Consider the following 16619-nt stretch of genomic DNA (forward strand, 5'->3'; position numbering starts at 1 on the left):
GGAAAATGAGAAAACTGTTAATGCACGGCATTTTTGGAAAGATCAAATAAATATGAAAGAATATGGGAAGCTTAAGATACTGAGGAAATTAAGATTTTATAATTTTCACAATCCAAATATTGTAACCATTGATTATAAGAAGATTGAATAATTTGGGCTTTTTTTTCTGTTTTTAAAAAATACATTTTAATTTTTTAAGATATAAGACATGAAGAATCAATGTACATATTCTGATTATTTTTTCATCCAATGCACCACAAAGAAAATAGGAGCAAGTATATACTGAAGAGTTTATCACCTAATCCCACATCTTGGGGTTGTATAACAAGTTCTATAAATAGACATATTGATTAGAAATACTTTTCTGAGATTGCACTTCTTAGAAAATGATTTATTAAACTTTATCTTCTTAAAAATTCAAACAGCTTTTATGTTTATGTATTTAATCACATAAATTCACAGTTGGTGAATATGTTTATGAAACAGTATATGAAAGCTCACCCTAATTTATATAGAAACATAAATGTGTTATTAGCATTATTCCAAAAAGTCCCCAAGCCTTAATATTCCAGTTGCGATTATGTCATCCCGGTAGATAAAGAGATATGTTAATGTTAGAAAGAATCCTAAATTTTTTGGCACTGAGTATATTTCCTTGGTCTGTAATAGATGAATAATTTTTCTAGCATTTTTCTACATATTATGAAATACATCTTTCCACACTTACCTTAAAGACAATAAACCTGAACTCACACTTACACAGTGCAATAAAAAGAACCTGGTGATAATTGGTACATGTTTATGTAAAAGATAAGTGTTAGGAGAATCTGCATGAGGGCTATAAGGGAATTTTTAATCTTTGCAACTTTTTGAATTATTTCAAAATAAAAAGTTAAAAATAAAGAACCTTGAACTGATAATCTGGTTCTGACTCTTCTACCTACTAATTTTGTGGCCTGGAGTAACTCATTTGTCTGCTCTGATTTTCAGTTTCTTAATCTGTAAAATGGGAGAGTTGGTAGATGTTCTTTACATCTCTAAAAACCAATTTCTATCTCAGTATGTTTATGACCATTCATAGAATCTTATAAAGAAAATTGTCAACATCAAAGTACATACTGTGTGCATTAACGTGTATTTTTAAATCTGTTAATAATACACATTTTGAAGATGTGCTTTAGACACAATGGAAAATAATATACCAAGGAAAACAATTTGGTACGGTAAAGAGTATATTTGATATATTCTCTATGTTTTTGCATTTTAAAAGCAATCATTCATTGAAGTCTATAGTTAAAGATATTTTACTGGCACCACAATTCAAAATGTGACCATTTCATCTTTTAAGCCATTTGAATATGAAGAATTGCTGGAGTAAAACAGTAAATGATAAAGAGGATAGAGTGATAAACAGAAAAAATTAAGAAAAACAAGAACTTCAAAAGAAGATTAAGGAAACCATAATTAATATTCATATATTATATCAACTAAGTTGAAATTACTTATCTGTTACATGCATAAAACATCTTCATCTGAAGAATCAATGTCATTTATTCTTATAATGCCTGGAGTGATCTTGAGTCTCCGTTTGCTCTGGTCCTGGCTTAGACCATATGCTCCAGAGCAATGTTCAACACCTTCAAAATTGCCCCAGTTTGAACAGTAAATTATATGGTCACCTTAATAATACTCAAGAGCTTTGACTTTTTGTTTTAGCCTGCTAATTATAAACCATAAAATATTTTTTATTCATCGGATTCTTTTATATGTCAATTTCCCCAAGTGTAATATAAATGTTTATCATAGTTCACTCATATTGCATTGTAGTATAAAAAATTTGTACATCCCCATATCCTCTACTCTTCATGGTGTTTTAATTCCCTACCTATACTATTCTTAGCTGTAGCTAAGACCAGAGATCAAGAACAGAGGTAGAAAGTAGTAGGATAGAGTTTTAAATTTTACTTTTTCACATTTTAACATGGAAACAATCATTGTGATAGGACAAGTCTTCTTCGAAAGTACTGTATGTAGCAAGATGAAGTGAATTGAAGAAATAATAAATGAGACATTATAAATATAACGAAATACATCTTCAGATGATAAACATTGGACCCACATACAGCATCAGAGAATTGTTTACATTATGGATTATTCACATTTTCTCTGGGTTTATTTCCTACTGTTAAAATAAGTCTTAGTCCTTCTTAACTTCCAGACAAGCTTTTAATGTCTCTGGTCAAGGCTTCTTTCTAATGTTGTTTTCTATTTCCACTGTTTATTATAGGTCAAGTAATAGAAAGTTCCATTTGTCTTATAATAATGTTACATGTGTTTATAAGTACAAGAAGAAATTGGTTTCCTTGTATATTAAAAAAAAATGCATTACCATACTCTACCTTGCCAGATTATGCCTTGCTATTTAATCTTTTGGTTTCACTCTGTAAGCATTTCTATGGTAGGTCAGAAGTGTTTAACTGACTTCATGTAATTCTATATTATTTTATCCATGTTTATTTTGTGTAATTGAGAATGCATAGAGCTTACTTATTAACAAACCTACATTTTATATATGGATGTTTATGTGCATTTGGTGTAGAAAGAAGTGTGTGTGTGTGTGTGTGTGTGTGTGTGTGTGTGTGTGTGAAAGAGAGAGAGAGAGAGAGAGAGGAGAACAGGCTGGTATACCAGTTCTATCTAATGTCTGTAGTGGGAGTAGAAAAAGTAGTAATGCATAATGTGCCTTTACTTAGCCTTTTCTTCTCAAGGTCAAATTGGGGGCTTTAAGACAACTGTTTTTTTCTTAAACTTCCATTCTTATAATGGAAAATTCATAATTATTCAAGAGGAGATGATAGAGTATAATGGATCCCATGTACTGTATACCCACCTTCAAAACTGTAAACTCCTGGTCAATCTTATTTCATTTCACCTCTTTCTTGGGGTAATTTTGAAGCAAATTCTAACTATCTAATATTACATTTTTATTCTGAAAACATTATATCCTTTGTAAATCTCCAAAATACCATTATTATATTGAAAATAATTGGCAAAAACTCCTTAATGCTATCAAGTGTCTGGTCTGTGTTTAATTTTTAATTTTTTTTCAATGGTCTTACAACGTTTTTTTACATTTTGTTTAAACCTCTACCCAATAAATACAACTGGTTCATATGTTACTTAAATCTCTTTTAATTCTCTATCAGTCAAGCTTCAACCAGAGAAGCAGACCACTAGGATATATAGTTAAAAAATTTTTATTTTATACACACACACAGATAGATAGATAGTGATAGTGATACTAAGGGAATTGGCTCACACAGCTGTGGGCTCTGGCTAAACAAGCCCAAAGTCCACAGATGGTCACTCAGGAAGGGAAAATACAGGGGGGGAGGGAGAGCAATTGCAGGCCCAACTTCTTTAAGTTTCTGATTTTCAGAGACCTAGTTGCTTTGATAGCTACCATCTGATTAAATGAGGCCCACCTATGGTAATCTCCCTTTTGGTTAACTGGAAATTAGAACTCTAATCACATCTCCAAAATCCATTCACATCAGGCCCTAGACTATTGCTTGATTGAATAGCTGGAGGAAGTTGTGTATATGCTGCAAAGTGGCTGCTGCTTCCTCTCTGTCCTCCAACTGTCACCAAATAATATTCCTTGTAGACTACCCTAACTAGAAACATACTAGACAAGGAATTCTGAGAAATGTAGTTCAACCTAAGTTGACATATCACAAAGCCATCACAGACAACTCTTTTTCACCTTGACACCATACACAGCTTCTTAAACCACTTTCAATCACCAAATAAATACACTAACAAAATCATAGCATATTGCAAATAATGATATAACAGAATGAACTATCCCCTGTAAGACTAAAAACATGCTAGCCCTCCAACCTCTTTCCCCAGGAGAGGATACAAAATCTTTAGGAGTGCCTGGGTGGCTCACTCAGTAACTGTCAAACTTCAGCTGGGGTCATGATATCGTAGTTCATGGGTTCGAGCCCCGCGTGGGAGCCTTCTCTCTACCTTTTCAGTATTCCCTTTGCTGTCAGCAAGCACCTTACCTGGTTCTGGGTCTTTGCCACCTGGGATGACCCAAATCTTAATTCTTGAAGTTTCTGGAGCTATTAGAAATCCTACCTGAATTGAGTCATTGTAGTTTTCCACTGACTTTAATCAAAGGACATGAGAATTGAAAGAGATGCCCTAGGGGGATCTCCTAGGGGATTCTCCTGTATTTAAGAAAAATCCTCTTTACCCTCATTGTATAATAGCACCCAATTTTCCTTGAGAGACAGGATCAGTCACCACAGCCAGCACAGTAATTCCTTTCTCATCCTGTTGATTCAGAGGCTCGAGGAGCCCAAGGTGGCCAGATGGCAGCCTCAACTTCTAGTTCAATAGATTCTTTATTCTGTTGTCTGGTGGATGCATTCTTTTCTTTGGAAAAGCAACCCAAATCTTCAACTAATGAAGGAATAACAATAAGACCTCTAGACCAAGGGCAATCATAAGAGGAGCCACTCCCATTTCCAGCCCTTGGATTTACAACTTAAAGATCTATAAATCCTGATTATGGGAGAAAGAGCACCAATATGTTAAGTCTGATTTGAGCATGGACCACAACCTAGGGGACATTGCCCCAGTCTCACAAGGTATTGCCACCTAGCTGATACCATGATTGAGTTTTCAAAAGGGCAATCCACAGTCCTGTCAAGCCAGCTGAATTCCATGAGTCTGAGCTCATTGTCACACAATATAAAAATTTTATAGTAAAAAGACTTATAATATAGCAGGGTCCTTTCTCAAGTTCTCCCTCTTGGATTTGTAAATTGACTCAAGTCCAGAATTTGAGTGAGGGGCCATGACACTCCATTTTGGTGGTTCAAGTCAGATTTCAGGACACTACACATAGAATTTTCCACATATATGAATCAAGTAAGATTTTAGTAGACCTCCCATTTCAGACATTATAGTTTCCATCTCCAGAAATTAAGGTTAGATTTTTTTTTTATATCTTCCAAGTATCCACTTAATATGTTGAATAAATCCTGTGGATTCTGGAACATATGGAAGACAGTTACAATTATTATTTTAATATCTTTATTGGTTATAGTATGTGTCATTCCTGATATGATTATTTTTTCTGTTCAATATAATTATACTGTCCTGCTTTTCTGCATGCCTGGTAATTTTTGTGAGATGTCAAGCTTTATTAATTTTACCATGTTGTATGCTGGGTGTTTTTGTGTTTCATTTCTACAAATATTTTTGAGCTTTGTCCTTGAATGTGGTTATTGGAAACAGTCCAATATTTTGGAGTTTTGCTTTATGAGGTGGGACCGAATCACCACCTAATCTAGGGATAATCTTGTCCCACAACTTAGGCAAAACCCTCTTAATACTCTAGCTGATGCACAGTGAATTATGAGGTTTTCCATTCCAGGTACAAGGAGCAGGAACTAGTCCCAGCTCTGTGTGAGCACCAGGCCCTGTACCTAGTTTCCTTACGTAGTTTCCTTCAGTGCATCTGCTGGTTAGTATTCAACTGAAGACCCAAGGAGAAGCTTTCATATTTCTGAAGGTCTATTTCTGTGGCTCTTTTCTCTCAGTACTCTGTTACACTGTGAATTTTAGCCACCCTGTTGGGTTGTTCCTCAAAAAGCTAAACATAGAATTTTCATATGACCCAGATATTCCACTCCTAGATATGTACTTATCCAAAAGAAAACAGGTTTCAAACAAATACCTTTACACAAGTTCTAATAGGAGCATTATTCACAATAGCCAAAAAGTAGAAGCAACCCAAATCTTCAACTAATGAAGGAATAACAAAATTTTGTATCATCATGTAACATATATACCATTCAACAATAGAATATTATTTAAGCATAAAGAGAAATGAAGTACTTAATCATACTACAACATGGATGAACCTCAAAAACATTATACTAGAAATATAATAAGCATTTGTTTATTGAACAAAAAGTATATAGCCTATATGCTGAATGAGAGCATATTTATCATATTTATGTAGATATTCTACAATGATAGAACAAAGAATACTATATACACAGATACACCACCCCACTCACATACAATGTTTCTATTTAGCTTTTAATTCCTAATAAAAATATTTAAGGAAAAGTATATTACATCTCCTTTCAGAAATTATGCATTTCATGGGTATAGCCTCTGTAATCTTTGAAAAAAATGTCTATTCAAGTCCTTTGCACATTTTTATTTTTGTTGTTGAGTTGTAAGTGTTCTTTATATACTCTGCATATTAGTCCCTTACCAGATATATCATTTACAAATATTCTTTCTCATTTTGTAAAATTGTCTTTTCAGTTCATTAGTACTGTCCTTTGATATGCAAAAGTTTTCAATTTTGATGAAGTCCAACTTACCTATCTTTTCTTGTTTCTGTTTATGGTGTCATATCTGAGAATCAACTGCAAAATTTGAAGTCATGAAGGTTTACTCCTATGTCTTCTTCTAAGAATTTTATCTTATGTCTTATATTTACATCACTGATTTATTTTGAGTTAATTTTGTGTATGATATGAAGTAGGTTTCCAACTTTATTCTTTTACTTGTGGAAATTCGGTTGTCCCAGCACAGTGTTAACTATTCTTGTCATGTATTGTGGAAGACATGAGAAGCCAGAGGGTCATAGTTATAACTTCCTAATGACCTGAATATTAACAATAATTTATTTTTTAATTAAAATTTAGGAGAGTTTATTGGTACCTGAGGAGGAGGATAGAGAAGGAAGAGAAACATAAGGAAGTAGATGGCAAGATTCTCTTTTAGATTGAACAGAATTATCAATATCCATATACATAGTATATTTCAGAGCCTACAAAATGACTCTCTTTATCTTCCACTTTCCAGAAGCCCTACTATCCCACATGAGGGAAAATCGTATGGTGCTGAGGGACAAATATTTCAAGTGTTCCAAACTTTCTCATTCTGGATTTTCACCTCTTTGTTCCATTAGTTCTTCTTACAGTGCTAAGCCAAAATGAATGGTACTACCACCATGCTTCAACTTCATGAACACTCAGATTTTCTTTATGCCTAGGCTTTGGTCTCAGAAGACATTTTGCCCCCTAAACTAAGGAAAAATTGGAATTTTTCTAATAGAACTTGTAGGAAACTTAAGAAAAGAAAAAACAGAAAGCATAGAAAAATAAAAGTTTGAAGTGTTCCCTGTATCATGAATTTTATCCATAAAATGGCTTAGTTAGTGTATGTTTATGAAACACCAGGGCTTGCTCCCCTTTTTCTTACTTCAAATATTCCATGGTGGCATGTTTATCCAGGTGTTGTTAGCTGAAGATAGATCTGAGATATCCCCACAGCTAGGTAATAAATTTCTCAGTTTAATATTCAGGTTTACTTCTTGCTCTCTGCCCCACCCCTCACACAGTCCCAAGCTATAATTTTTATGTTTCAACCAAATCTTTGGGCCAGGACATGGCCCCATATTTCCCTAACTAATTTCAAAGATTGTAATTGCTTATATTATTAACACAACCTTACACCTCACCCCTGACCCAAACATCATGCGTTTGTCTGAAGCATTTTTACTGACCAGCTATAAAGTTAGTTCTATCTTAAATGAAACTGAATTCCTTTACCTGAATTTGTGTGTTAGGAATTTATTGGGCTATTATCTGCTTTGTATCACCTTGGAATATAGGATACTCTAAAGATGAGAGAGATTTTTTTCCTATCAGAAGATAGCCAAGACTTAGTATTCTGAATCTGAAGTTTCTGCTTTAAGTGGGACGATGTAAAAGTTTCTGTTTCAGGTCCCTAATACAACAATTGTTTTGTTAGGTAACTGGAGAAGAAACACCCAAGAGGTTTTGTGTTTTTTTTTTTTTAATTTTTTTTTTTTTTTTTTCGAGAGAGAGAACACAAGTTGGGGAGGGGCAGAGAGAGGGGGGGACAGAGGATCTGAAGCGGGCTCCATGCTGACAGGGAGCCCGACGTGGGGCCCAAACTCACGAATTGCAGGATCATGACCTGAGTGAAGCCTGATCTCAACTGACTTGACCACCCATGCACCCCGGAACACCCAAGAATTTTTAAGGCAAGAGAGACTCGTTCAAAAGAAGGAGAGAAATGTTGGTATTGAGAGTTGAGAAGGGGAAAGTGACTGTATCCGAGATACAGAGAGAGTTGTAAAATGTCAGAGTCCTCTTGCATGCAGCTCTCTTAATGGAGAATGACTAAGTGATGCTGTGAAAGACTAACCACTCAGCATTGCAGCCTACAGGGCAGTCCTATAGGTCTCGACAGCTGAGCCTGCGCTCAATGAGTGGTGTAACCATGCAAGCTTATTGAGAGTGTCAGTGGATCAGTGTCCAGCATACAGCAGAAGATGAAATGCAATAACATTATCATGGAACATAAGAAGATAATGACTGCCATAACATAAAGACCAGCCCACATCCCATGCCCCCAACTTCTGGACAGATAGCAACTATATGCCCACCAGATCCTTAGATATTCCTAGGAAGGAAGATAGCTCTTTCCATTAAATACAACAAATATAATTCTGTACAACTCCACATGGTGAGTATTTGGCTTGTTTTAGGACAAAAGAAGCATGCTACTTAGTATGTGGAGCAAATTCATACTGGCTACATTAATATCCAGTCCTGGTCTCTGCAGCAGCTCTGTGATTCTGATAGAAAATGCCATCATTCCCTGCTGGAATCTGTCTGAATCCTGTCAGCTCTTCTGACAGTTAGAAGCAGAGTTCTCATCTTTTACAGTTTCTAAAACCTTTTATATATTGAACTGCCCACTAAATTCCTATTTTTCTGTCGATGAGAAATTTCTGAGTTCCCAGCTTATTTGCAAAACAGAGATAAATGACAGATACTAAGTTTAATTACTACTGAAGGTTTGGACACCAGCTCTGTCCATTGCCACAAGTCTTTTTGAAATTCCCCCAGACGCTCACAAATGGCACCCATCCAGAATTCTTTCCTAAGTTAACAACTTGGAAACTCTTTTACCAACCATAAAGATACTAGTGAATGTCCACTAAAAATAAGACTAAGCTTATTTAGTTAGACCTAGTAAATTTCACTCAGGTGTGTGTGCATGTACACCAGTATTATATTTTAATTTACTACATGTGCTGTGTTTCTTCACATGCTTTCTGTACTTCTGTCTGTTCACATTCTCAATTTGGAGTATTAAATGTTACCTCTTAACTTTATGTTCTTTGAAATGATTTTTAGTTCTGCTGTTAACAATCTATAATACTGGACAAGCACTTGCCCTTTCTGGATATTATTCATCCAAAACATAAAGGATTTTATTAAATTGTTTTTAAGAATCCTTATGTTTCTGGCTTTCTGTAAGAGTGATTTGAAAACACTATGAAATATGATTAAGAAGTCAAGGAAATGCCTCTTTATTTTCTAAGGAGTTAAATAGTTAAATTAAGTTTAAATCTATTACTTTTGGAGAGAATATTCCCGTATAGACTTTTAATGTATTACTGGTAGCCAAAGGTAGAAGAATAAAATGTACTGAAATACATATTTTTAAAGAATATATAAAGTTTCAAGTGGCTTTACATTTTATTTGTGAGCCTAAATTCTTTACATGGTTTTAAATAGTGAATGTATTCTTTTGTAATAGAGACTTACATGAATCCCTGTGATTCATGCAAAATAAATTTTGAAATTTGAAAGAATTGAGCTTGATTTATATAGTTGAGAGGTTACAGACTGACTGCCTTGTTTATTTTGCCAGAACTGTATTTCCATTTGGGATCCAGCATTTAAAAGTAAATAGACTTGGGGGTGCCTGAGTGGCTCAATCGGTAAACTTCTGACTTTGGCTCAGATCATGATCTCACGGTTCTCATAGGTTCAAGCCCCGCGTCGGGCTCTGTGCTGACAGCTCAGAGCCTGGAGCCTGCTTCAAGTTCTGTCTCCCTCTTTCTTTGCCCCTCCCCTGCTCACATGCTCTCTCTTTCAAAAATGAGCAAACTTCAAAAAAAATTAAAAGTAAATAGGTTTCATGTTGTAAAAAAATAGGTTTTTCAGTGTCATTTTGAAAAATCACATTCTAGTAACTTTGGTGCCACATTTCCATGTAGCAATGATTGGCCAAAGCTAAATAGCAATTGTCCCTTTAGATAGGACATAGGCATGGGGCCCTCCTCTGGTTCCCATCATTTACACTTATACTGGACTACTGCACTCATTTTGTTACCTGCCTGGGATTTCAGCCAATATGTTTACCCCCATTTGGTAAGACTCTTAATATTGAATTAAAATAAACTTTTCAGGGGCTCCTGGGAGGCTCAGATGGTTGAATGTCTGACTCTTGATTTTGGCCCAGGTCATGATCTCACAGGATTGTGAGATCAAGCCCTGCGTCAGGCTCTGTGCTCACAGTGCAATGTCTGCCTGGGATCCTCTCTCTCTCCTCTGTCTCTCTGCCCACCCCCATCCCCCCACCCAGGCTTGCTATCCCTCGAAATAAATAAACCTTTAACAAATAAAGAAAAAAACCCTTTTAATCTGGATTTATTATAAAGAATTTGGATTTCTTGTCACCCAAATTTAGCATAATTTCTTCAATTTTTTTTAAAGTTTTTTTTAATGTTTTTATTTTATTTTGAGAGAGAGAAAGAGAGACAGACAGAGTGCAAGTGGGAGAGGGGCAAAGAGAGGGATACACAGAATCTGAACTAGGTTCCAGGCTCTGAGCTGTCAGCACAGAGCCCAACGTGGAACTTGAAGTCACAAACCATGAGATTGTGACCTGAGCTGAAGGCGGACGCTTAACCAACTGAGCCACCCAGGCACCCCTCTTCAAGCCTTCTAAAGTGAGTGAATATCAACCTTTGATTGGTGTAATTTCCAAATAGACAAGAATTGCATTGTATGTACTTTATAGATATAATACAGAAAAATATTATTATAGTTTTTCAATTTGATTTTGTATGCCAATTAAAAAGACATAATATCTTCATTGTAACTTCATAAGCAACATTAAATAATAATTATAGTTCCTCAAATATTCTACCCTGACAGAAAGCTGTTCAGGTATCCAACCACTGAAAATAAAAGCTAAGCTAGATATACTATATAATATAGGTTGTGGTTTTAAGTAGAATCCTTTCCCAATAAATATATAATCCTTTTATAAAATGGAAGGAAAGAGCCTTTTATTAATATGAATTTACTATATGAATTAAATTTACCACATTTATTTTAATAAATAAAAATTATTTATTTATTAAAATTTAATTTTATTAAAAATTAAACTATTGGTTGATATAAAGATTTGAAATTAGGGGTTTTTAATAACAGGTTTAGCATCTGATTTATTTCTTTATTTGGTGGCAGAGTAGCAAGAAAATCCTGATTCACAAAGACAAGTTGAAACTTGTAATAATAGATTTTTTAAAATATATCTTTTCTGCTAATTTTATAATTCTTTTTATAATAGGAACTTTATTTTATAAACTTACAGCTTTACACATGTATAATTTTATTAATTTATACTTTATAAATTTAAAATTGAGAAATCCCCCCAAAATTTTTTACTCAAGCAAAGTCCAAAAAAAATTAATATGACAACACAAAGGCAAGTATTGCTGGCCACCGATGTATTAAAATTTAGTGAGTGACACATTTAATTAACCTTGAAATGATAAAAATATATACAGGCTCAAATATTCAAATCAAGTGTATGCAGAATCTCAGCTCTTATGGAAGATAATAGGAGTCATAGGTTTGCAAAATATTGTTCAATAACCAATTAGCACAAGATAAAAATACTTAGAGGATTAGCGAACATTTTACTTAAAACTAGGATCATTTTTCTTTTCCTTTTTCTTCCTCCTTTCTTACAATATGTTTAATTCTGAAAGAGAAATCTACAACCAGCTAAAGCAGGAAATTATCTTGATGCCTTAGCCATATTTGTGCTCTTTCAGCTAAGAAATCTCAGATGAATGGAGGAATAGGAAATAATGCATTGTGTCCATGGAAGTTTATATAGAAGAAAATGAAGATAGAGACCTTAAGGTAGATATTCCAAGCTTTTTGGAATTGCATTGTCCAGAAATTGTAAAAATACCTTTTGTTTGGTATTATAACAAATATTTCCCAGCCTCCTGAATAGGTCACTTGGCATAGATAATTAGTTTTTTGGGGGTTTCATTGTTTGTTTACTTGTTCTGTTTTATTTTGCTTTGAGATTTGGTGGTGATGCTGGAGATAACAAGACATCTTGAGATGTTCCTAACCAGATGTACAAATATGAAAATCACTTCACTATGGTGTCTTATAAGGCTGCTTCTTTTTCCTAGTTCTGATTCAAATACCATCAAAAAGTTACATTGGCCTGGCCAGTAGATGCAGTACAGGTTGTTTCAGAGGGCTTCACAGAATATGTGTTAGACATTTTAATTAATTTGCACTGTGAGGTTATGAAATCCAAGGCTTATATCTAACTAGGTCATGTTGCATTTTCATTTCTTAGCAAACTACATGGCCAGAATATGTGTTTGGTAAATATTTTTTAAATGAGTCACTGCTACTATTTAATTACCTATCGATTTCATCTGTAGTATGTGAGAACTCAAGAGGTTTGGGGTATACACTAACCATAAGGAAGACAAATGCAAGCTACTCAGGAGGAGGAGGAGTCAAATTTGCAAGGTTTATGCTATACTTAAGCCAGCTACATTATGATGGGTAGCCCTTATTTTACCATTTTTAGATCAGTGCTTGTCATCATCTTAGAACTAAATCTACACAAGCCTCCACATTTGGTAAACGGATAGATTTATTACTATTACTACATCGTTCTATAATCCATATAGTATGAGAAACTATATTCACACAGATGCTTGTAATTTTGTAGTTAAAAGGATGAAAGGTGAAGTTTTAAACAAATTTTAGATAGCGTACTTAGTATACAATTCAAATTTCAAAAATAGCAGGCTGTTGTTGAAACAATTTCTAGGCCCAAGATGGTCCCTCTTCTGCTTCTGTCTAGAGTGCCATGTGAGCAAACTGAAACTGAACTTCTGTACCCCTATAAATGCTCTGCTTGACCAGGAATGCAGTACATCCAGCCCACCAATCCCTAAATGCCAAGCCAACTCTACATCTTCTCACCCTAAACAAGGTTGAATATATGGCCCCAGCCAATCAAATATTTTCTATTTTTCTCTTCCTTGTTGGTCATTCTTCTCTTGTCAAAGTTTTCTGCCTTCCATCCCTTTTTGCAGTTCTCTGAAATTAGTCGCCTTACCAAGTGTTCAATAGTTTGTATCACCTAAATTGTCTTTAATCATTTTTAACACTGTCAAAATAGTAAGAAGCACTAAATTATCATATGTATGTGAGATCTCAAAATCAAGAGATTATTATGTAAACTAATCACTAATATATGCTTTATGAATTTTCTAAATAGTAACCATGTATTAGTATGCATATATTGTTATTAGTTAATATATAGGCAATAAAACCACTGCAAGGCTCTATCCACCAGTATTCCCCAAATAATAAATATCCTATACACAGGAACACAACTTTCAGGACTTTAGAGTCAAGCTTTGTCTCCAATAATATCCCTAAACTACCACTTCCTCTGTGAGGGAAAGGTGAACTGATTCCTTCTTTTGGCATATTGAAGGAGTCAACAAAATGTCCATTGCTTTCTTCTTTGTGCTGTTTGGGCCCTTCTTATCATTATTTATTATACTCACCTCATTGTCCCATTTTACTTCCTTCCTCTACATCCTCTAGCCTGACCTTGACCCTTTTTGACCCCATTTTTCTACACATCCACAAAGGCACAAGTAAAGTCCTCCCCCCTACTTCCTTTATGTTAGTTACAACTATAGGTGAACTAAGTATTAACTAGAATGGAAGGAAATTATTACTAATTATTTGCTAATATTATATTAAGGATATTTGTGTTTATATTCATAAGTTATATTGGCCTTTAATTTTCAGTTTTTATAATATCTTTGTCTGGTTTCAGTATCAGAGTAATACCAGCCTCATAAAATGTGTTGGAAAGTATTACCTACTTTTCTGTGTTCTGAAAGATTTTGTGTATGGTCGGTGTTCTTTCATCCCTAAGTGTTTGACAGAATTCATCTCTAAAGCTCTCTAAGCCTGGAGTTTCTTTGTAAAAGGTTGTTAATTAACTTTTGGGGAGATCTAAAGCTATTCAGACTCTTGAAATTTATTGTTATATCAAGGAGTTTGGAATTTCAAGGAGTTTGCCCATTCTGTTTGTTATTGAATTTATTGACATGAAGTTGTTCATAATATTTTTTTACTGTCCTATTAATATCTTTAGGGTCTATGATGGTGTTCCCTCTCTCATTGTTTATGTTAATAATTTGTGGCTTCTTTATTTTTTCTTTTGTATCTATGGATTTATCAATTTTATTTATCTTTCCAAACTATAGCTTTTCACTTGATATATTTTTTATATTGTTTGGCTAATTTCTGTTTCACTGGGTTTCATTCTTATCTTTATTATCTTCTTTTTTATGTTTAACTTGGGTTTAATTTGCCCTATTTTGTAGCTCCTTTGACGGAAACTTAGACCACTGATTTTGTCCAAAAAAATTTTGAGAGGAAGAGCTGTGTGACTCCTCTGGCAGAACCACTGCATATATGCTATGACTGCATTCCCTTTTCCCCTCTGCTAATGAGATTGGCAGTGATCCATGCTGGAGAATAGAACATTAGCCAGTCCTCAATTGACATGAATGGGAGGGAGAAGTAACCTTTATTGTCAAAAGATTTGTTTGTTGTTGGTAACCACTGGGATAATCTAATCCAGAGTTTCTCAATGTCAATAATGGGATATTGATATGATATGATATTAATAATTCTCCATGTTAATAATGGGATAGTATAATTCTTTGATGTTGGGGGCTGTCCAGTGAATTGAAGGATTTTTTTTTTTTATTAGCATCCCTGATCTCTACCCACTTCATACCAGAAGTGCCCTCTTTCCCATTGTGACAAATATAATGGTCTCCAGACATTGTCAAACGTCTTCTAGAAGGCAAAACTCCCTCCCCGCCCCAGCTGAGAGCCACTTGGCTGATTCATGTACAATTACACATATAGAAGTAACAAAGTAAAAATGGAGCTCTATGTCACACTCTACACTAAAATCAATTCTAGTGGATTGAAGGCATACAGATGAGAGACAAAGCTATTAAACAGGAGATAATATGTAAAATATCTTTATTTCTTCAGGTATGCGAAGATTTCCTTAAAAAGACATGAAAAATGTAATAAAATAAACAATTAATAAATTTGCCTATATTTAAAAATGTTCATGAAAACACACCTTAAAGAGAGTGAAAACATCAGCCACAGAGTTTGAGAAAATATTTGCAACACATAAAACCAATAAATAATTAATATTCAGAATATATATATATATATATATATATATATATATATATATATTCTTCCAAACCACTATTTACAAACTGGAAAAATGTTTCTGCAGTTGACGTCAAAAGATTATGGCTTATGTTTTCTTTTACGAATTTTATGGTTTCAGATTTTATATTTGGGTCTGTAATCCATTTTGAGTTTATTTTTGTGTATGGTATAAGAAAGTGGTTCAGTTTCATTCTTTTGCATATAGCTGTCCAGTTTTCCCAGCACCATTTGTTGAAGAGACTGTCTTTTTTCCCATTGTGTATTCTTGCCTCCTTTGTCATAAATTAATTAATCATACATGCGTGGGTTTATTTCTGGACTCTCTGTTCTCTTAATCTATGTGTCTATTTTTGTGCCAGTACTATACCGTTTTTATTACTCAGCTTTGAAGTATAGCTTGAAATCTGAGATCATGATACCTCCAGTTTTGTTCTTTTTCAAGATAGCTTTGGCTATTTAAGGTCTCTCGTGGCTCCATACAAATTTTAGAATTATTTATTTCAGTTTTGTGAAATATGCTTTTGGTTGTCAATAGGGATGGTAATAAATCTGGAGATTGCTTTGGATTTTATGGAGATTTTAACAATATTGGGTCTCCCAATCCATGAGCATGGAACGTTTTTCCATTTATTTGTGTCATTTTCAATTTCCTTCACCAGTGTTTTATAGTTTTTAGAGTACAGGTTTTCACCGCCTTGGTTAAGTTTATTCCTAGGTATTTTATTCTTTTTGCTAGAATTGTAAATCGGATTGTTTTCTCAATTCCTCTTTGCTACTTCATTATTAGTGTATAGAAATGCTACAGATTTCTCTATGTTAATTTTTCTAGATGTGTCTCCTGAGGCAAGGGAAACAAAAGCAAAATTAAACCATTTGGACTACATCAAAATAAAAAGCTTTTGCACGATGAAGGAAATCATCAATAAAACAAAAGACAACCCACTGAGTGGTAGAAGATATTTGCAACTAACATGTCTGGTAAAGTGTTAATATCCAAAATATATAAAGAATTTATACAACTCAGGGTTCCTGGGTGGCTCAATTGGTTGAGTGTCCAACTTCAGCTCAGGTCATGATCTCACAGTTCATAGGTTCGAGCCCTGCGTGAGTCTTGCTGCTGTCACCATG

At 34.3% G+C, this 16619-nt stretch overlaps 1 long non-coding RNA gene across 25 annotated transcripts in view; it reads left to right on the forward strand.

Moving 5' to 3' along the window:
* LOC132669503 (uncharacterized) overlaps positions 1-16619 on the forward strand; it is a 62991-nt gene that overhangs the window by 3832 nt on the left and 42540 nt on the right. For 16 of the 25 annotated variants that reach the window (XR_013556180.1, XR_013556184.1, XR_013556187.2 and 13 more), the window contains one exon: positions 16321-16469. The exons of 4 other annotated variants lie outside the window; for them this stretch is intronic. This is a non-coding gene — a long non-coding RNA (uncharacterized LOC132669503). Of the gene's footprint in view, positions 1-10484; positions 10936-11995; positions 12087-16320; positions 16470-16619 lie in introns of those variants that run through there. 5 more of the 25 variants (XR_013556177.2, XR_013556178.1, XR_013556179.2 and 2 more) reach the window with 5 other exon arrangements.

This window comes from Panthera onca, chromosome B3 (genome assembly GCF_046562875.1).
Source record: "Panthera onca isolate mPanOnc1 chromosome B3, mPanOnc1 haplotype 2, whole genome shotgun sequence".
NCBI classification, from domain to species: Eukaryota; Metazoa; Chordata; class Mammalia; order Carnivora; family Felidae; genus Panthera; species Panthera onca.